The following is a 22,112-nucleotide window of genomic DNA, read 5'->3' as shown; positions in this document are numbered from 1 at the left end:
GCCATCTTCAGATGTCTGTAAGTCCTATGGCGGACATCTGGCTGCAGAGTGGTGTCTGGCGCTCGCCTCTCGTCGCGTCTCCTGACCTATCGTGTCTTGTGTCCATAACATCATTGAAATCTCCTCCCACCACTTGTATTGTATCAGAGGTCTCTAAGAGTATGCGGTTGAGCGCCGTGAGCGTACGTGGTTGCAGTTTGGGTGGTGCATATACCGAAACCAATGTGTAGGTGCGTCTGTTCCAGGTGCCCTGCACTCCGGCGTAAGTTCCTTGTGGGTCTAGCCAGGTGCGGGTAATGCAAAATGGAGAGGCTTTTTTAGCGATGACTGCCACCCCTCTAGAGTCAGATGTGTATCCCGCATGTGCCAACACCCTGTGTCTCCCCCCAGCGATAAAGGCGCATAGAGTGCCCTTGAGGTGTGTTTCCTGCAGGAAGGTAAAGTCTGGGTCAACCCTTTTAATGTAGGTGTTCACCAGGCCTCTTTTAACTTTAGAACCCAGACCGTTGACATTCCATGTCAAAATGCCCAATCTCCTATCTTCCCCTCTTGGCGTGGTTACAGTACTTGCCATTGAACTACGTGGTAGCTGCATATGGTCCACTCCTGGCCTGCGCCGGTGGTGCGTGAGCTCAACGTGTGCTGCTGCGTGAATTTCGCGAAAGTGGCCCCCCTCCCCCCTTAACCTTCTCGTGCCCCAACTTGAGAGAGTTTGAAAACCTTCCATCTCCCCCACCCACCGCCCCGCCTCCCCCCCCCCTTCCAGCTGCATCCTAACAGAGGACCAAACTATCCGATGGTGGAGACCTGTCGCCCACCCACGCATCCCTCCCTTCACAAGCTCAAAAACAGTAAGAGAAACTTAAAGAACATAGAAGGGCGTGTCAACTTGCGTGCTCCCACTCGTCGAGCTGCCATCTCTCAAGTCCCAGAGCGCCATTGTTCATGAGTGTGAGTCTTGTGTATCCAGCACGGGCGCGCCGGATTGCCCCGAGGAGTCCTGCTCCAACTGGTGAATTTCTTTGACTAGCGGGTTAACCGAGTCCCCCACCTCCGAGTCCCCCTCCCCTCCAGATGCGCGGCCCTCCGATTCTTCCTCATCTTCTCCTTCTGAACGGACGCCATTTGCGCAGGCAACTGAACCTGGAGCCAACCACTGAGTCATTTCCAGGTGTTGCTGATCTGCCACCCCTCTTGTCTCCCGTGCCATGGGTCTGATACGGTGTCGCCGGTGTCAGCTTCCTCACTCGTCTTGATTTCCGTCTCTGTGGCTTTGGCTCCTCCCAGCGTGCCCTTTCCCGCAGTGATCTCTCCAGTGCTTCTCTCCCCACTGCTTCTCTGCTATTCAGTACCGGGCGTTCCTCGAGCCACTGCCACGCGTCCTCCGGGTGTGAGAAGAAGATGGACTTATCTTTGTAGAGCACCTTGAGCTTAGCGGGGAAGAGGAGTATGTAGTGAATGTCCAAGGTCCTCAGCTTTGCCTTTACTGAGTCAAAAGAGCGACACTGTTTCGAGACTTCCTGAGTATAGTCCGGGAAAATCATTATGGTCGTATTCTCCAAGCGTATCTCTCCCATTTTTCTGGCTTCTCTCAAGATCAGGTCTCTGTCCGCAAAGTTTAAGAAACGCGCAATGACCGGCCTCGGCATCGCCCCTTCTGGAGGTTTCGCCAGGTGGTCCCTGTGCGCTCTTTCAATGAGAAAACACGGGGAGAACTGTGCTGTCGGGAAGGTGTTCTTCAGCCAAGCGTGGAGGAAGGATGACATGCTCTTCCCCTCAATTCCTTCTCTAAATCCCACGAAGCGCAGGTTGTTGCGTCGCGATCTATTTTCCGCATCATCCACCTTCCACAGCAGCTGGCGGTGTGAGGCCTGTAGCTCCGCCATATCTTTCTTCAGGGCGGATATCGACGCATCATTGTCGCTTATCCTCGTTTCAGTCTCCGTCACTCTATCTGACAGTTTCCGGAAGTCTTGCCATAGCAGTGTAACCTCGGAGCCCACTTCTCCGATCTTCACCTCCAGGGCCGCCCGGGACTCCTGTATGTCCGCTGTGGATGCTTGAATGGCCTCCATCAATAGCGCTGTATCTGACCGCGCTCCGGGTGCCACCGGGTGGTGCTCCGCCGTGTGTCTTGGCGCCGCAAAGTTGTCCATGTCTGTCCACCGGTGCAGACCACAAGCCTCTGACCCCTGGCGAGCCGAAAGTATGGCTGGAGCTAAGCAGGGGGGGGGGGTCCTCTTCCCCCTCCTTGCGCCGTCGTATCGTGGGGGTTGTGAACCCCTTGCCTCCCCCGTCTTCTGCCCTCTCGCTAGCCGTGGACGCAGTTCCCTCTGTATATATTCGTCTCCGCTATCCGTATCCGCTATTATGAGTTCCCTTCAGCTGCCACGGAGTGAGAGCGGTCTCCTCGCGATGTCCACCTCGCCCCCAATGAGCACAACGCCGACAGACACCTATGACCTCCCCAACAGTCTTCGCACCCGGTTCCCCGGGTCCCCCTTCAGATGGTCAGGCAATCAGGTTGGCAGGCGAGCAGCCCTCTCCCTGGAGGGAGAGGATGAGCCAAGCGCTAGCCTCTCCCCGTACTCACAGCGCTCCCGTGGCATTCAGCCCCCTCAGGCGTCCCCCGATCTCCGCCGTCATGATGGTGTAGGATCTGGGTCTGTGTCAAGGGCTCTATGCTTCAATGTCCCCGGCCCCCCACCGGAATTGCCTCTTCTTGGGAAGCGCACCGGAGCTCCTCCGCTCTTCGCTTCCGTATTCTGCCGGTCTCGCTGCCGGGGGGGGGTTGGGGGAGGGGGGGAAGGTGGCGACCTGCCCCGGCTCCCTCCTACCGGTATTTAGTCGCGCCGGCCGCCATCTTGGTAAAGGCGGCCGGTATTCTATGTCTCGTCTTTCGCCCCACTGTGGACCGGGCGGCTGGCACCGTGGGCAGGCTTCTCTGCGGCGTCTTCTAGGCAGTGTGCCCTGGCTCCGCCGGTCTCGGGATGTTTTCTATGCGCTTCAGCGATCCTCGGGCGCCACGGCCGCCATCTTGGCCTCTCAGGGAAACGCCGAGTCGGGGCTACAAACTCGGATTACTGAGAAGCCCCGCGTAATTCGTGTATCGGTTGCACCTCCTGCAGCTCCCGGGGTGTTGCGGTTCCTGTTGGGCGGTTTTGCGCTTCTTTGGGAAAAGTATTGCGGCGGATCTAAGTGCAGCTCGTCAGGAGCTCCGGCAGTGCCATGCTGCTGACCACACCCCCTCCTCTGGACAATTATGAGCAACCTACACAAATGACCCCATGCTGAATTCAGACTTTGTCTAGCTTTCAGAAATGTTGTTTCTTGGTTACACCCATGGGTTCACCTCTGTTTCCACCACAAACTGCATGCAGGTTGGAACCACAAAATATAGGAAAAAGGGACAACCAATTAGAAAAATGCAAACACAGTGTGTGGTATAATTGTTTTTTTATTTTTTTCAACTTTGCTTTTCATGAAAGCTGTGAACATTGTGATTTCACCCTAGTAAACCTTTTGTTTATGCCAGTTTCAGAAAAACATGTTGCTACATACTGGATATATTCTCAGTTCCCTCCAGGGAAATAAAATCCACAACCCCGGGTACCTTTAGAATCCCCAAGATGTAGGGGAAAAAAAGGATGCACATTTGTCCTGGATACTTTCTGTGGAATAAATGTTGTGAAGGCTTAAGCACGAAGGATCTTAACATTAAACAAAGAGGTCAGTACTGGGCGAGAGAGGCCTCAGCAACTAAGTTGTTTAAACACCATGCACCTCTCGGTCAAATCTAAACCACTACATTTCAACGAAATGCTTTCCCCCAAAATGGTCTAGAGGTTGATGTATAAGTATTTTTGCTGCAATCTAAAGTCTTTCCTTGTAGAACCATGCCTACAACTTGTGTAGCTGTCCAACATTCTGAGGGTTCTAAAAATCTCACTCAAAAGTCAAGGAAATCGCCAAAAGTTGTGGATTTCCTGTACTATTCCCAATACTTTAAATTATACATGTAGACAATCCCTGGAGTACGTTTATATATTACTGTTTTTATACAAAATACAACAGTTTTCCTCTTTGTAAAATCCATTGTCCAAAGACTTGGTAGATATGTGAATCATTTCAATGCCTAATGCAACCTGTTATCTAGCAGTACATCTTCCCATGCATGTGAGCTGAACAAACCGATTGAGAAGGTATGTAAATACTACAAGTTACACTTTTGGGGTTGTCCTTAATGGGCAATTGGCCACCCTTTTACCCCTGTCCCAAAAACATCCCCATTCCTTGTAAATGTATTCCAGTAGTACAACTGCCATACTAGGACATTTCCCGGAACTAAGGTCCTTCTGTTGGTGTATAAGTCTGCAGATTCAGATTTTATCATTATAAGGATCCATCGAATATTGTCAGGCAAATAGATTTTTTCGGTGCACAAAATAAGAGCTGTTAGTCTCAGCCCGAATCAAAGATCAATGTATGCTTCCCCGGGCAATAATATGTGAATGCTCCAACACTCCATCCGATTCACTGGAATTCTCATAGGCACATAAGAAATATGTCTGTTTATCGGATGGTTCTAAATTTGGCCAAACTACCTCTACTCTGTGATAGGTTGTTAGATCCGCAGAGAAGCTTTTAATTATTCAATTTTTGTCAGTACTTGGAAGTACATGATCCTCCTTGCATAGTCCAGTGTGTACTCTTTTTTTTATATATATATTTTTATTGGCATTTCCGTTATGTATACATACGTTTGCAGTATTTGTACACTGCAAATAATGCTTTATGTGCTTAATAGATATAAACTTTATCCCTATTTATAATGATGCATTGTGCCCCAGGTATTAACGCATTACAGTGGATGAACGTATCGTTTATTGGACTCTATCTACATTGTTGCAAGGTCTTGCCGGAGTAGGTTATACTTAAAATATCTTTTGTCTGGGGGTGTGTGACTCGTCTAGTGTGTTCAGTATACCAGTATTCATATAGCCAAATTACAAAGCGATATAAATAATGCGATACTAAGAAAATAGAAAATAAAGGAAATTACTAATACACTCTGAGCCTTTAGGCTCAACTCTGCAGGTGGGAACTTCATGTCATAGGTGCGTGGGGTGCTTGGGCTGCTGCGTGCTACCTCAGAAGGGTGAAAGATAGGAATTTGTGTTTGGTATTGGATCCCATGCAAGAATCCGGTCCTTAGTACCTATACTTTGTATAGGACTATCTTGGGTGGGTTGTGTTTCCAATAACCTATGTATTTGCAATTTTACTTGCAGGCATTATTACCTCTCCATCCTCCCCTTCATCACCACTCACCTGTGTCGGGAACTCTCAGGCATGCATTAGTTCTCTTCATCGGTCTGCTATAGGGCGTTGCCTTAGGCCTCTCGCTTCTTCCCTGGTCAATGCTTGGCCTTCAGCCGCAGCCCAATTAGAGACGTCCCTTCTCCAGGCCTCAAACTGTGGCCCTGTACTAGATTTCAATGTCATTGCCTCTCGTCTCTTCACTAGTGCCATTACTAAGTCTGTGAATGTGTTCCCTACTTTCCGTCTTGGAGGGCATGGGAACAGGCCCAACAAGCACACTTCTATGGAATTGTCCACTACTATCTCGAAGGTGGTTCCTAGCTGTGTCATTACTGCACCCCAAAACAGACGCAAGAACTCACAGTCCCAGACCATGTGTATAAAGTCTGCGTCTTGGAAGGTACACCTCGAGTAATTGCGCATCTCGGCTTCATGAATAGTCTGAAGCCTGTGCAGGGTCATATAGGTCATACGGACAAAATTAAATTGGGTATATTTCAGTTGGTGTTTTGGGACACCGACTTAGGCGATGCCAGCACTTTTCCCCAGTCTTGATCAGTGAATTCTTTGTTTAAGGACTGTTCCCACTTAGATCTAATCTTGGTTAAGGGCATCAAAGTGGTCTCTATCAGTGCCTTATAAAACCAATTTACTTGGTGTCCAGCTGTGCCTAAGGTGAGCAAGGCATGTAGGATAGTATGTGTAAACGGTTCTTCACGACCTCTGCCCCATAACGTTCCAAAGGTGCAAATCCGAGCTTCGTATTGTATGAACTGGCCCACGGGGAGGACATTATTTTCTACTAAGTCCTCAAAGGGGATCAGGGCGTTCTCACTATAGCAGTCTCCTACTGCCTCTAGCCCCACCTCCATCCAAGCAAGCAGTTGCTCCTACCCAAATATCAAGCGTGGAACTCCATGGGTCAGGTTCCCCAGTGGGAGGATCAGCGTGTATCTGGGGGTTTCCACCATTTTGGACATGCATCGTTTCCATCATTTCAGGGCTGCAGTCTGCAATAGAGGCAGTTACCATTGTGTAGTCCAGTATCTTTGCTAACAAATAAATGGGACATAAGCCGGGCATGGACAGAAACATCCCCTCTGTATTCACACCCTACAACCATTGCGCTAGCCATTGCAGTTGGGAGGCTAATTGATAAAATTCTAAATTCGGGACTCCCAGGCCCCCTTTCCTCATTGGACGCTGCAGTGTTTTTAGGGAAACTCTCTTCCATCCCACTCCCAACATGAAATCTCTCACATGTGAGTTTAGAGTAGTTAACCATCTGTTTAGCAATATTAGGGGAAGATTAACAAAGAAGTATAATAGGCAGGTAGCATGACCATGTTAGTCAGCGATATTCGCGCCATGTTAGATTCAGGAAGCTCCAAAACAAGTCATAAGATTTGAGCGATCTATGAGCCCTATCCAGATTACCCTCTCGCGGGTCGAGTGGTAGACATGGATACCCAGGTATTTAAATATAGTCTTTGCCCATTAGGCTTTCCGGTAAATTCGGGGCCTCAGCAGAGGGCCTGACACTAGAAACAGATATCTTTTGGTATTATTGACCTGCAACTCTGATAGGTCAGTAAATCTATTAAAAAATGCCATGGCTGTGTCTGAGCCGGTCACCGCCTCATTCAAATAAATCAGGAGGTATCAGCATACAGGGAGATGGTGTAGGTTTGCCATCTATACACAATCCTTGTCCATATCCCCGTGGCGAAACCGTGCAGCCAGCGGGTCCATCGCCAGGGCAAACAACACAGGTGACAGGGAGCATCCCTGTCGGATTCCATAGGAAATTTCTTATTGGGCAGATATCGTCCTGCCCATTTTTACTTTTGCCGTGGGCTGCATGTATAGTACTTTAACTCACTTAATACAGCCCTCTCCCAGTCCCATCCGGTCAATGGTCTCCAGCAGATAATCTCAGCTCACTGTGTCAAAGGCCTTCTCTAGGTCTATTGACAATATTGCCGCCTGTGGGCGTGTTCCCACCGCAGGGTGGTATAGCACAGAATAAAGCCTTCTCAAATTAAAAGAGATGTTCCGAGACGGGATAAACCCATTCTGATCTGTGTGAATTAGCATATTCATAAGCGGAAGCAGTCTGAGTGCCAAGACCTTGCTTAGGATCTTAAAATCCACGCTGAACATAAATAGAGGTCTGTATTCTGTCACTCGGGCCCCCGAATTTGACGTCTTGGGGAGCAGGATCACCAGCGCGCTTTGTGTAGTTTTGGGATGACGTCCCAATCTCAGGGACTCAGCATGAAGGGTAATCAGTTGGGGTGCTAACTTAGAGGCAAGTGCAGAGTAAAACTCAGCCGGGAGTCCATCCGGTCCCAGCATTTTCCTGGTGGCCATTGAAGCTATGGTTTTGCAAACCTCCAGTAGGGTCACTGGGCCCCCCAAGAATTCACGAGTCGGTATGTCCCGTGTTACCAACTGCAATGGTGCCAGGAAATCTCTAACTGCCTCTCGGGTGACTGGGGGTGGGGCTGCGTAGAACTCTTCATAATATTCACGGAACAGGGTATTTATTGCTCCCCGTTCATGCACGGCTACACCCATTTCTGTACTAACAGCTGTCATTGGAGTGCCTCGCAGTTCCGGCTTAATCAGCCACGCGAGTAGACGACCGGCTTTGCCCTCTTCTTCCTGGACCCCAGTAAGGCAGTTGTTATATTCATACCTATGTAAGCGTTCCAGTGCTTCAGCATACTTGGTCCTAGCATCTATGAGATTTTCCAGCTCTGCTGCAACTGTGCCCTGTGTGTTCTCAAGTTCTCACAACCTTTTCTCGATTATTTCTAGTTCCTTCTGAAGCGTCCTTCTGACCCCTACTGATTGGCCTAAACAATGCCCAAAGACCACCACCTTGAAGGCTTCCCACTCCACCAGGCTTGTGGAGGTGGGGTGTGCATTAGTAGCAAAGAAGGTCTTGATGGAAGTGCCCAGGGATTACCTAAAGGGAGCATCTTCTAATTGCCCAGGATTAAACCTCCATAGGGGAATTGGGGGCCTCAGCTCCAGGGGTTGGTGACTCATTAATAATGGCCTGGTGTCAGAGAAGGTACGTTCCAGATATTCAGTGTGAATAATGGACTCTGTAAAGTCTGAGGTGCAAAGGAAGACATCTAGTCTTGTGTGCAATTGATGTAGAGGGGAGAAAAAGGAGTATTCTATCTCCATTGCATCCTGTGTCCGTCATGTGCCCACTAATCCCCAATGACCTTTCAATTCCTGGTAGCCTATTGTCGTATGATGTGTTTGGGCCCCTGGCAGCAGGGGATGTGACCTATCTAGCTCTGTGTCTGCGACACAATTATAGTCTCCTCTAAATATCAAGGCACCCATCACGAATTCAGCCATTCGGGACAAGAGTTCTCATTGGAATACCAATTGGTTTGGGGCATATATGCTGCCAATTGTAATGTCTCGGTCACTCAGTTTACCTGTAAGCAGCATTTACCTCCCTTCTTTATCAATCTGGCTAGTTGTGGACTCTAAGGCATCGGCCCATCTCTCATATTGGCCCAGGCAGACCCCCCGGTGGCCGGCGGGGCACAACTATCCATGCTTAGTCTCTGGAGCCCAGGTCGTCTCCCAAACTTTATCAAATTATCTCATCGGCGGTTCTTGGGGTGACCCTTGGCAGAGCCACACTGCTGTCCCGGGAACCATCTGAGTCTGTTCCCTCCGTGCCCTTTATTGATTGTGAGTCCATCTCTGACAGTGTTCCAGCACCTTGCACTATCTCTGTTACTGCCTGGAGTGCCGCAGGTCTCTCCTTCTCACTCTGGGAAGGGCTTGTTTTTTTCGATAGGCCTCATCTGGGCCTTCTCCCTCACATTGTTCCCGGGGGGTTCCTTCTTTCGGTGCTGGCCTCCCAGCCCTGTACGCCTTAAGCCAGTCCCATGCCATTTGAGGATCTTTGCAAAAGTGAGCCTGTCCATCTAATAGGGAACACAGGGAACATCAGGGAGTACTGTTGTCCCTAACTGAGTAGGGCCTTCTTCACTTCAAGAAACAAGATCCTCCTTTTTTTGACCTCCAGAGTGTAGTCAGGAAAGATGGAGGCTTTGCAATTATTTACTGTGTATGGACCGTCCGCTCGGGCTTTCTGTAACAGCAGGTCACTATCTTTATAATGTAAAGGTTTAGCCACTACAGGGTGTGTAGGACTGCCAGGGGCTGGCGGCCGAGCCGGGACCTGGTGTACCCTCTCCAGTGTGTAAAAAGGAGATAGGCCTTCTGGTGCAACCATTGTGTGAAGCCATAGTTCAAGGTAGCCAACCACGTCTCTGCCTTTCACTTTCTCAGCCAATCCCACCACCGGAATATTATTCCTTTTATTGCGCCCTTCCGCATCTTCCACTCTGCACTCAAGTGCTCCTACCCTACTGGCTATGTCTGTCATTTGCAATGCCAGTGCTGTTTGTGCTGGTGTGAGTTTCGCTACAGAGGATTCTACTGTCTCCACTCCATCAGGCAATTTTTGGTATTCAGCTCTCAAGAATCCAAGCACTTCTGAAACTGTACTTATATCTTGGTGTAACGTTGCCTTGGTGTCTGCTATGGCCTCCAAAAACGTAACTAGTTGCTGCTGCACTGGGTCTTCTGGTGGCAGGAATTGCAGATACACTTGCTGGGGTCCGGAGGGGCGATCTTTTGTTCCTGGGTATCACAGTCGATTTCATTCTATGCTTGCCAATGTCTGCCCTTGCCTTTTGCCGAGCGCCATGGCTTTCCAGATTATAGTTGCACAGCGTATCAGCCCAGGTGTGCCCACACATGGGAGGGGACCTCTCAGCAGGGTCTTAGGGGCTTTCACTCACCTCTGTTATTTCTCTGTGCAGCCAACTCTCTGCCTTTAAAACAGGTATCCTCTGTCTTTACTACTAGGCTTACAGGCTTCCCAACTTCAGTGAACCTTTTCCTCAGCTCTGCTTATTGCCTAAGAATGAGGAGGGAGCTGGGATGCTCGGAGAGCGCGGGAGCCAGCCTGAATCATCAATCTTCCTTGCAGGGCCCCCGGGCCAGGACTCTGGTATAATCATGTGTTCCAGAAGTCCAGGGCGGAGGCCAGGGGCAGTCCACATTTGGTCCTCAAAGTTGAAGGGTCTTCAGCACCTCCCTATGGGGCTCCCTGCCTAGGCCCTATAGCTCAGGCCAAGTTCATCCGTTCCCTTCTCTCGGGGGGCCTCCCTTACTTGTTGAGCAGCCCAGTGTGGGCCACTCTGTTTAACCCGGATCCTGAGTTTGGCAGCACCCCTCTTATGTGAGGACAGTCGAGAGCGTGTTCTCCCCGGCATTAATCCACTAGGCTTAATATATATACTCAGTTTTTGTGGTGTTCATGTGGTTTTCCAGCCTCTTACTGCTCTCCTTTGCTGGCCACAACGGCCACAGTACTCTGCGGTTTCCGCCCTCCACTCTCGGCCAGGCATGTCCCTCCGAGCCATTCTGGGTTCCAACGCCGCTCCCCGACAGTCTTGCATCGGGTCCGTCGATACTCTACCAGGCCCCAGTCTTCGATGCACCTCTCCCGCATTGGAAGGTGGACCCACCCATGTGTCAGCGATATGCGAGCTCTACCTCAGCTTCACTCTGGGTCGCATTGCAGCCGCCAGACTGGCCAGGCCAGCAGCGCCATGCCGCTTTGATTGTCCACGAGGCTCCGCTTCCTCAGGATGCCGGGCCGTCTGCGGGTCTCCAGACGTGACTCTGTCGGGCCCGCAGTGTTTACACCGACCGCAGTGCCCGCTCTGGGCCTTTAGGACACCTATGACGACAGTATATGAAATGGGCCGACGAGGAGCTTCAGGCTCACACGTCCGCCATGTTCGGCTGGCAAGCCACGCCGCCTCCAATGTGTACTCTACTTCTTTCAGCAACATAAACAGTGATTTTGGTATGTTATGGACAATTAAGTCATTACTCTTATCTGTGTGTCACCATAGCCTGGCATCTCAAAGGAATGTAGCATCATTCATACAATATGTTCAGTTGTGATTGGCCCTGCTGGCCTCATACTGTGAATACAGCCATGCATTTTGGTCCGTTTTTCTTTTATTCTTCTTTCCACATTATCCTGTCCATTCATTTGGAATTGGTGTTGTATCGACCCCTTGAGCTGCAGCTGTACTGTTTTAAATCATTCAAATCAGCCAACGTGTACCTTTGGGGTTTTGTATGGACCTCTTATTTTGTACAGATATCACCTTTTCTAGTTGCTTGAACTTCTTGCCACTTTCCTAAAAATAAATGACGTTTCAACCCTGAAAATACATTGTAATATAGACCACTGGCCATTCTACAGCTCTTTTATCTTTTCCACTTGTCATATTTCCCATCTCCTGCTACTTTAAAGTCAAGGATTTAACGTAGGGTATACGGAGGAGCAAACAATATCAAACTCCCCTTAAAGGCTACTTAATCCGACATTTCCATCAATTATAATCAGGTTCAAGTGCAACAATCAGGGTCTATTAATTAGGCATCCTCACTAGTATCCGAAGATGCCTACAACCAGCACTACTTCCAAAACAAGGAAACCACATTAGTTTTCAGAATAGAACCCCATTCTTTCACTTGGTGAGCCGCCTATTAATATTTCAAATATTTCAGACATCTGGGCATGTCAGAAGAACCTTTACTCCTGGGCAGAATTGACCGCTTTATGGACACTCTTGCCTTAAGTCCTTCCCAAATGATTTGGGTAGTATCATTCTGCAAAGGAACCAGTTGATAAATGTAAGGATTCGGTTGCCAAATTTTCAGAAGCGGACACCATCCATTTACTTGTAAGGTTCCGCTGGGATATATTATAATATTTCAAAACTTACAAGATGTAAGGATTGGGAAGCCGATTTAATATAATGGAAGTAACGTGAAATCCTCCTACTCCCACACACTTCTGGATTGATAGACTGTATGTCCTAACTGGCTTAAGTGTATCTGTTGCAGTGATATGTGTTTCATTGCCGATTCATGGAAATCCAAGCCTGGTACACTTGAGAGAAATGCTAAGGGTGTGTTTCTTTCATTTTTAGGTCTTGCCTACCAGACAGCAGAAGGTGTTTGGTATGTGAAAAGACCAATGTTCAACTTACAGGGGGTTAAAGCCCACCGATTGCTTACCATCGGTTGGCTTTATGGTTACTCTTATTTGCTTACTATTAATTGTTAGTTTGTGAGGCTTTGCTTCCTCTTCTTGTTTTTGTCTCTCCCCAGGAATATAGCTTTATAACTTGCGTCGTGCAACTGCTTGGTTTCAGTCACTACTTTTTGGTAAAGCATTCCATGAGTACGCTTAATTTTCCAGCTGTCTCCCTTGTGTGCTTTTCTCTCAATATCCACCTCGCTCTGTGCTGCTCGTTCTAACCCATGTGCTTCTCCGCTGCCCCCTCCATGTTGGGTTTGCCCTTCTGTGCTAACCCGCTGCTCATATTACTTTCATGTTCCTGTGCATCTTCTTCGAGTGCTGTTTTCCCCTCCCACCTGCCCCCCGTTTCTACTCACTCCATTGCTGCCCCTCCCCCACATGTTTTATTTTCATATAATCTTAATTTTTATGTGACAGACGATGCAACAAATTGCTGCCAGTTCATCTGCAGTAAAAGAGATTTTGCACTACAATTTTTTTTAACTGATCGATCTATAATCGGTACATTTAAAAAACTGCCCCCTGCATTATTTTGTTGGGCCACAAGAGTAATAGAGCATGTTTGCAACAAAAAATAATGCAGTTCCAAAGGTCAGACCTATTTTCTTTGCCAATGCTTGTTGATGATTGCATGGTTTTATTGTTTCTTCTTTTTTTATCAACTGTTCTTCATTTGCATCTTGTCTATGAGAATGGATATATGTATGTCTTTATTTTACTTAATTTTCTTTCCCTTTTGTAAAATTGTAATAATATTTTTTAAACTATAAGCTAGCAGAAAAGTTGTGAAAAACAACATAACAGAGCTGCAAAAGAAAAGAAGTACCAAGTACAGACACCTACCAAGGGCACAAGACAACTGTAAAACCACAAATATCGACAAGCAAGGTAAGGGCCTGTGGAGGTGACTGCCAGGATCAAATCTACAGAGATTCAGATTAGACTGATAATGTGGACAACGCATTTAAAGAGGTTATGAACAAATATGCAAACTTCAGTCCAAGGTCTAGTTCAAGTTCAAGTTCGAGCATTTATATAGCGCGCTACTCACCCAGAGGGTCTCAAGGCGCTTGGGGAAGGGGTTCATTATTTGTCGAATAGACAGGTTTTGAGTTCTTTTATGAAGGAGATGTGGTTTTGAGTAAGGCGGAGGTGAGTGGGGAGTGAGTTCCAGGTCTTGGCAGCAAGGAAGGAGAAGGATCTGCCACCCATGGTGGATTTTCGGATGCGCGGGACTGCGGCGAGTGCTTGATTGGACGATCTTATTTGGCGGGTGGGTTTGTAGAAGGACAGTCGAGTGTTGAGGCATTCGGGTCCCAGATTGTAGAGGGCCTTGTGTGCGTGGGTGACAAGGCGGAATGTAATTCTTTTGTTGACGGGAAGCCAGTAGAGGTCTTTTAGGTGTCTGGTGATGTGATCTTGGCGAGGGATGTCTAATATGAGTCTCGCTGATGCGTTTTGGATGCGTTGGAGTTTTTTCTGTAATTTTGCTGTGATTCCAGCGTAAAGTGTGTTACCATAATCCAGTCGACTCGTGACCAGTGCGTGGGTGACAGTCTTTCTTGTCTCGAGGGGGATCCATCGGAAGATCTTTTTGAGAATGCGAAGTACATTGAAGCAGGAGGATGAGACTGCGTTGACTTGTCTGGACATCGAGAGAGAGGAGTCTAGGATGAAGCCAAGATTACGTGCATGGTCTGTGGGTGTGGGTGCTGTGTCCAGGGCGGAAGGCCACCAAGAGTCGTCCCAGGCAGAGGGGGAAGATCCTAGGATGAGCACCTCCGTTTTGTCTGAATTGAGTTTTAGGCGGCTATGTTTCATCCAATCGGCTACTTCTTTCATGCCTTCGTGGAGATTGGTTTTGGCGGTGTTGGGGTCTTTGGTGAGGGAAAGGATTAACTGGGTGTCGTCGGCGTAAGAGATGATGTTGAGGTTGTGTTGACGAGCGATGGAAGCGAGTGGACTCATGTAAACGTTGAAGAGGGTGCGACTGAGTGAAGATCCTTGAGGTACGCCACAGATGACTTCAGTGGCCTCTGAGTTGAATGGGGGAAGTCGGACTCTTTGAGTTCTCCCAGCGAGGAACGAGATGATCCAGTCCAAGGCTTTTCCTTGTATGCCGATGTCGCTGAGGCGTTGTATAAGGGTGCTGTGGCAGACTGTGTCGAAAGCGGCAGAGAGATCGAGTAGAATGAGGGCCACTGTTTCTCCGTTGTCCAGTAGTGTTCGGATGTCATCGGTCGCTGCAATGAGGGCGGTTTCGGTACTGTGTTTGGCTCGAAACCCGGATTGAGATGGATCGAGGGAGTTGTTGGATTCAAGGAAGGCGGCGAGCTGGCTGTTGACGGCTTTCTCAATAACTTTGGCCGGGAAAGGGAGGAGGGATATGGGTCGGTAGTTTTTAAGTTCAGAGGGGTCTACTGTGGGTTTCTTCAGAAGGGCGCTGAGTTCGGCGTGTTTCCAGCTTTCTGGAAAGGTGGCAGAGTTGAACAAGCAGTTGATGACATCCCGGAGATGGGGTGCGATGATGGAGTCAGCTTTGTTGAAGATGTGGTGGGGGCAGGGGTCGGTTGGCGAGCCAGAGTGGATTGAGTTTATTAGGCGGATGGTGTCTTCGGTGGTGATTGGGTACCAGGCACTAAGGTTGTTAGTTGGCGGAGTAGGATCAGAGGGGGGTGGGGAGGGTTGAACGCTGGGAGTATTCTCGAAACTGTTGTGGATGTCGGCAATTTTGTTGTAGAAGAAGGAGGATAACGCATCGCAGAGGTCTTGGGAGGGAGTGATGTCGTTAGATGCTGCGGTGGGGTTGGTGAATTCTTTGACGATGTTGAAGAGTTCTTTGCTGTTGTGAGAGTTGTTGTCGAGACGATCCTTGAGTGCTGATTTCTTGGCGGATCGAATCAATTGGTGGTGCTTGCGGGTGGCTGCCTTGAGGGCAGCCATGTTGTCGGTGGTTGGGTTTTTTCTCCATGTTTTCTACAGGGTGCGGCATAGCTTCTTGGATTGTTTTAGGTCACCATTGAACCAGGGAGCCTTTTTGCTGGCTGATTTGATCTGGTGCTTTTTCAGGAGTGCTAACTCGTCAGCGCTTTGGGTGATCCATTGCTTGAGATCGGTGGCCGCTTGGTTAGGGTCCAATGAGAGGGTGGGAGGGTTTTGGTTGAGTGATGTGAGGAGTTGGTAGGAGGTGATTTTGTTCCAGTTTCTCCTAGGAATAGGTTGTGGGCGGTTGCGGTTCAGGGTGGTTTTGTATCTGAAGTGAACGCAGCTGTGATCCGTCCAGTGGAGAGCTGTGGTGCGATCGAAGGAGATGTGTTTGCTGGAGGTGAAGATAGGGTCGAGCGTGTGTCCGGCTGTATGGGTGGGGGCGTCAACAAGTTGTTTGAGTCCGAGATTGGCCATGTTGTCCAGAAGGGTGGTGGTGTTGCTGTTGTGTTTGTTTTCAAGGTGGTAGTTGAGGTCTCCTAGCATAATGTAGTTCTCGGAGGCGAGGGCATGTGGGCTGACGAAGTCGTGATGTCATCGCTGAATTGAGTTATTGGTACCTGGAGGCCTGTAGATGAGGGTGCCTCTAAGTGTTGTCCTAGGGTCGGTGTGTATCTGAAAGTGGAGATGTTCGGCGGTTGCAAAATTATCGTCGGAGCTGGTCGTGATTTTGATGGTGTTTCTATGGATGATGGCGATGCCTCCTCCCGTTTGATTGGTGCGGTCTTTTCGGATAATCTTGTAAGCGTCTGGTATGGCTATGGCGATGTCGGGTGCAGATGATGTGTTCATCCATGTTTCTGTAAGGAAGGCGATGTCCGGAGACGCGGTGTCGAGAAGGTCCCAGAGTTCAGTTGCGTGTCTGTGGACCGAGCGGGTGTTAAGCAGGATGCACTTCAGGTGGTTAGAGTCGGAGCTGTGTATGGAGGAGGTGGATTTGGTGAGGGTCCTGAAGCAGTTGAACTTGCAGGAGAGGCAGGCGAATGGGCCGTGGGCGCGTCCAGGGGTGGCTTCGCAGCATTGTGGTGCGCGTCCGGGGTTGAGGGCGAGGAGAGTAGCGGCATCATATGTGAATCTAGAGGGTTGGGAGCGGCGGGGACCAGGGGGACAGGCGCTGGGCGCGGTCCAGGCGCGGATGGGCGTAGACGGGCTTACCTTTGGCGCACCTTCGGCGCGCATGGGGCGCGATCCCTGCGCGTGAACGCTGCGCATAAAAGCATCTGTCATATATGGATATTGTAGGGGGAGGGGCGAGGGAGGGTCAGCTGGGAGGCGGGCGGAGGTCAGGGCAGGGAGGGACAGCAACAAAGCACAAAATGGCAGCAGGACAGTAAACGAACCTGAAATGGAGGTACAGCCTGAACGCGACGCTATGCACAAAATAAACAGATGTAGCCAAGCACAAGACAATCCTCCTGGCTGCGCGTTTTCAAACAGTGGCACAACGCTAATTATTTCACTGTGCAGTAACTGGTTCCAAAGCGTCTAAACAATCTCAAGCGCTACGAGAAGTGACTAATGCAGACGAGCGGCAGAATTGTACTAATGCTCGTGGGCGCTGCGAGGTCAATACAGTAATGGCGCGCTATGCTAACACAGCTGATGGAAATGCGATATGCAACAAATGGCAGACAGTTAGGACAGTGCAGAGTAAAGAGGGGGCAATGCGGGTGAGCATAAGCAGATAGGTAAACACTGAAATTTAAAAGCAGCGAGAAATGCAGGTGAGCGCTACGATACCGCAGTGTTCAGTGCTGGGAGCTGCGAGGGGAGCGACCGTAGCTGAGGGTATCAGGGTGGTCACAGCGTGTGTGTCGAAAGGAAATGCTGATAGTATCTGTGGGAGGGAGGGTCAGCTGGGAGGCGGGGCGGAGGTCAGGGCAGGGAGGGACAGCAACAAAAAACAAAATGGCAGCAGGACAGTACACGAACCTGAAATGGAGGTACAGCCTGAACGCGACGCTATGCACAAAATAAACAGATGTAGCCAAGCACAAGACAATCCTCCTGGCTGCGCGTTTTCAAACAGTGGCACGACGCTAATTATTTCACTGTGCAGTAACTGGTTCCAAAGCGTCTAAACAATCTCAAGCGCTACGAGAAGTGACTAATGCAGACGAGCGGCAGAATTGTACTAATGCTCGTAGGCGCTGCGAGGTCAATACAGTAATGGCGCGCTACGCTAACACAGCTGATGGAAATGCGATATGCAACAAATGGCAGACAGTTAGGACAGTGCAGAGTAAAGAGGGGGCGATGCGGGTGAGCGTAAGCAGATAGGTAAACACTGAAATTTAAAAGCAGCGAGAAATGCAGGTGAGCGCTACGATACCGCAGTGTTCAGTGCTGGGAGCTGCGAGGGGAGCGACCGTAGCTGAGGGTCTAGAATAAAGGCTCATTCCAGACACAAGGCGACGCTGATGTAGCCCTCTAGTGCTCCGAGGGTCTCAGGATGAGCCCCGGAAGCACTACCCACAAATGTATCACTTTCTGGCCAGGCGTGGCCAGAAAGCTTTAAATAAAGGGACGGAGGTGGCACGGCACTTCCTGTCCAGACCAGCATAGTAAGAGTGTGTGTGTCCAGTAATTTGCCTACGCAGCGCTGCAGGCCTCGCTAGGCCCCTTGCACCCCCACACTGGCGACGAGGGTGGGATCTGCCTAAATCGAGCAGCGCCAGCCAGCAGCGCTACCTGCCCGACCAACAACGGCTCGAACACTCCGGCCGCAGCACCGGAGCGGAGCGAAGGCGACGACGAAAGCAGAGCCAGCCACCCAAGGCAAGAATCCACCTACCGGTAAGCAGCAGATGCAAGAGGCTGCGTGTGGCACCGGCGACGGTAGCGGCAGGACGGCCCAGGCGAGGAAGCGCGCCGAGAAGAGCAACCCGGCAGCAGGCCCGGCAGTGCGCGCATGCGCAGAAGGAGGGGCGCCAACACAAGCGAAAGAGGCCCTGAGAGAGCGCGAGGCAGGAGAGGCGCCTCGAACCAAGCAAGCGCGAGGCCCTGAGCACACGCAAATACCTCGCCAGAGAGAGGAGAAGATATCTCCTGCTAATGAGGCTGTCCGCCACGTCACACGAGAGGAAGTAAGAAACAAGCACAAGCATGTGCAAACACCAGTACCAAGCGTACCTGCCTCAACAAGCATAGGCAAACACAACCGTGCCAAACACACCAGCCTCAGCAAGCATAAGCAAACACAACCTGCGGAGCGAGGAGAAACACCCAGTAAAAGAGCGCCAAACCCCCGCACAACATCAGAATGTCCACAAACACAGGGGGAGCAACAGGTGGAACACAGCAAGTGGCCGACCCAGCACAGCGAGCAGGACCCCAAGCACAGGCAACAGCCCCCGGGACACAACCACCAGCACCATCAGTTCACTCCCAAATCCAAGCATTACCACCTTTCAGTGAACTCATAGACCCAGGCACAGCAGCGCCCAGATGGGCCGTGTGGCTAGGACAGCTCAACAACTACTTCACTGCCACGAGGGAGAAGGACGACGAAGTAAAAAGGTCCCTGTTACTACATTTTGGAGGCACTGAGTTATACAAGCTATTCAAACACCTGCAGGATACGGGGGACGACACCGACTATGACGCAGCAGTCAACGCGCTAAACGCACACTTTGACCCCCAATTGAACCCGCACTATGAACGCTTCAAATTCCGCCAGTCCAAACAGAGAGAAGGAGAGACTATGGACGCATTTCATGCACGCCTGAGGGACCTCATAAGCACGTGCACAGATGATGACGAAAAGAAAGAAGTAACTGCGCAGCTCATCCAAGGCTGTTGCAACAAGCACCTGAGGATGCTGATTCTAAGACAACCGCGCATAACACTCGAAGAAATACTAATTCTCGCCAGGTCCCACGAGCTGTCAGACGCACGTGCGACCGCGATGGAAGCAGCCCTGAACCCACGGGCAGAAGCGGGAACCGTGGTGAAGACAGAACGAGTAGACGCAGTCCGCGGCGCCAGTCGGGGAAGCAGAGGAAGATGGCCGACCAGGACGCCGCGCCGAACACCATGCGGTTACTGTGGCAGAGAGGAACACAACCAAGATGGCTGCCCAGCATGAGGCAAAACATGCTCGAAATGCGGAATACCCAACCATTTCGCAAGCGTATGCAGAGGTGGTTTCCGGGGAAGAGGAGCGTCAGGAAGAAAATCAATCACCGGAGCCGTGAGGCAGTTGGCACTAGACGACACAGCGTCGTCCCAATCAAACAAGTCGCCGAGGCGAGCGCAATTTGACGAGTCATCCACAGAGGACGAAGATGAATGTTACTACGTATCATTCGTAAGTGAACTAAAGAGACGGCGAAGGCCCCAGCCCAAGTGCCAAATACTCATCGACGGGTCACCAGTGACCGGCGTCATCGACACGGGAGCCACCGTGAACGTCATGGGAATCCAACATTATAAGGCGCTGAAGCCGAGACCCAAGCTGGTCCCTTCAAAAGCACGAATACTAACCTACGGCAGCCAAGAACCCCTCCCGCTGCGAGGGAAAATGGTAGTTCAAGTTAAAGCGGAAGACAATGAAGTAATGACGACCTTCCATGTCATAGACAAAGAGGCAGACCTACTCGTGGGAAGCAACACGGCAGAGGATCTCCGCCTCATCGCGTTTGCGAACGCCGTCAAATCCCTCCAAACAGAGGACATCCTGCAAATGTTCCTCACACTCTTTGAAGGCCTTGGAACCATCAAGCGACCGCCGATCAAACTACACATCGACCCCGCCATACAACCAGTGGCGCTGAGGCACCGAAGGATACCGTTTCACCTGCGCACTGCGGTAGAGAAAGAACTGAACCAACTAGAAGCACAAGGAGTGATTGAGAAGGTGTCGGGGCCAACACCGTGGGTGTCCCCGATGGTGATAGCCGAGAAGCCACGCCAGCCAGGCAAGATCCGCATCTGCATAGATATGAGGATCCCGAACAAAGCCATACGACGGGAGCGACACCTCACTCCAACAGTGGACGACATCCTGACAGACTTAAATGGGGCCCAATGGTTCTCTAAGCTGGACCTCAACGCAGGATATCATCAGCTGAGACTAGCGGAGGAGAGCCGCTACATAACAACCTTTTCAACACACCTTGGGCTGAGACGGTACAAGCGTCTAAACTTCGGCATATCATCCGCAGCCGAGATCTTTCAAAATACAATTAAAGAAATTTTATCTGGACTTGAAGGGGTGTTGAACGTAAGCGACGATATCCTGATCCACGCCAAAACGAGTGAGGAACATCACCAAAGACTGAAAGCCACCCTGCAGAGACTCGCACAGTATGGTGTCACCCTGCACAAAGACAAATGGCAATTTTTCAGAAAATCAATAGAATTCTTTGGATACGTGTTTGACTCAGACGGAGTGAAGGTGGACCCACGCAAATCTCATGCCATCAAGAACGCCCCAGCACCCACAACCGCGTCCGAAGTGAGGAGTTTCTTAGGGATGGCACAGTACTGTGCAAGGTTTATACCCAATCTAGCCACAATCGCAGAGCCTTTAAGAAACCTGACGAAGAAAGACAGTTCGTGGAAATGGACAGACACCGAGGACAAAGCGTTTCACCAAATCAAGGAGGCACTACTAGACAGCACCACGATGGCCTACTTCAACACTGCGAGACCCACAGAGATATTGGTGGATGCCAGCCCAGTAGGCCTGGGAGCCCTACTATCACAAGAGGCCGAACCCGGGGTGTGGGCCCCGCTAGCATTTGCAAGCAAAGCCTTGACAGCGACAGAATCGAGATACTCGCAAATTGAAAGAGAAGCATTGGCCGTAAAATGGGCCTGCGCCCATTTTCACCTCTACATATCTGGTCACCCATTCAGAATGGTGACAGACCACCAACCGCTAATCCCTTTATTCCGAGGCACAGCACCACACCCGCCACCGAGAATTGAACGCTGGGCCATCCAAGTTCAACAGTATCAAATGGACCTGGTATATAGACCTGGGGCGAAAAACCCGGCAGATTTTCTATCACGCCACCCTTTCACAGAAGGAACCCACAACGCAGAACAAGAAAGTCAGACCGAAGAGTTCATCAACATGATATCCACAGGAGCGTGCCCCAGGGCTCTGACTACAGACACCATCATTGCCCACTATGACAACGACACAGTCATCCAACGGGCGAAAGAAGCAATACAATCAGGATCCTGGACAAACTTCCTGAAAGACGTCAGCGGGTGGAACGAGGCGGACAAAACACGCCTGAACCAATTCTGGAAAATACACAACGACCTCAGCTGCGCTGACAACGGATTGCTACTGAGAGGAGCCCGTGTAGTCATCCCCAAGACCTTACAAGGGAGGGCGACCACCCTAGCACACGAAGGACACCAAGGCACCCGCAGGATGAAAGCTAGGATGCGAGAGAAGATATGGTTCCCCAACCTGGACGAGTGCGTTGACACCACCGTACGAGAGTGCCGAGCATGCCAAATAACCAGCAGCCCTGAAGTACCTGCCCCAGTAATCACGGAAGACCATGCCCCGTCGCCGTGGGCATGGCTAAGTCTAGACTTTGGGAGTTTCCCGGAAGGGAAGATCACGGTAGTACTGATTGACAGTTACACCAAGTACCCCATAGTA

This window comes from Lissotriton vulgaris, chromosome 11 (assembly GCF_964263255.1).
Source record: "Lissotriton vulgaris chromosome 11, aLisVul1.2, whole genome shotgun sequence".
NCBI classification, from domain to species: Eukaryota; Metazoa; Chordata; class Amphibia; order Caudata; family Salamandridae; genus Lissotriton; species Lissotriton vulgaris.
The sequence above is the reverse complement of the archived record's forward strand: the minus strand, read 5'-3'. Positions refer to the sequence as shown.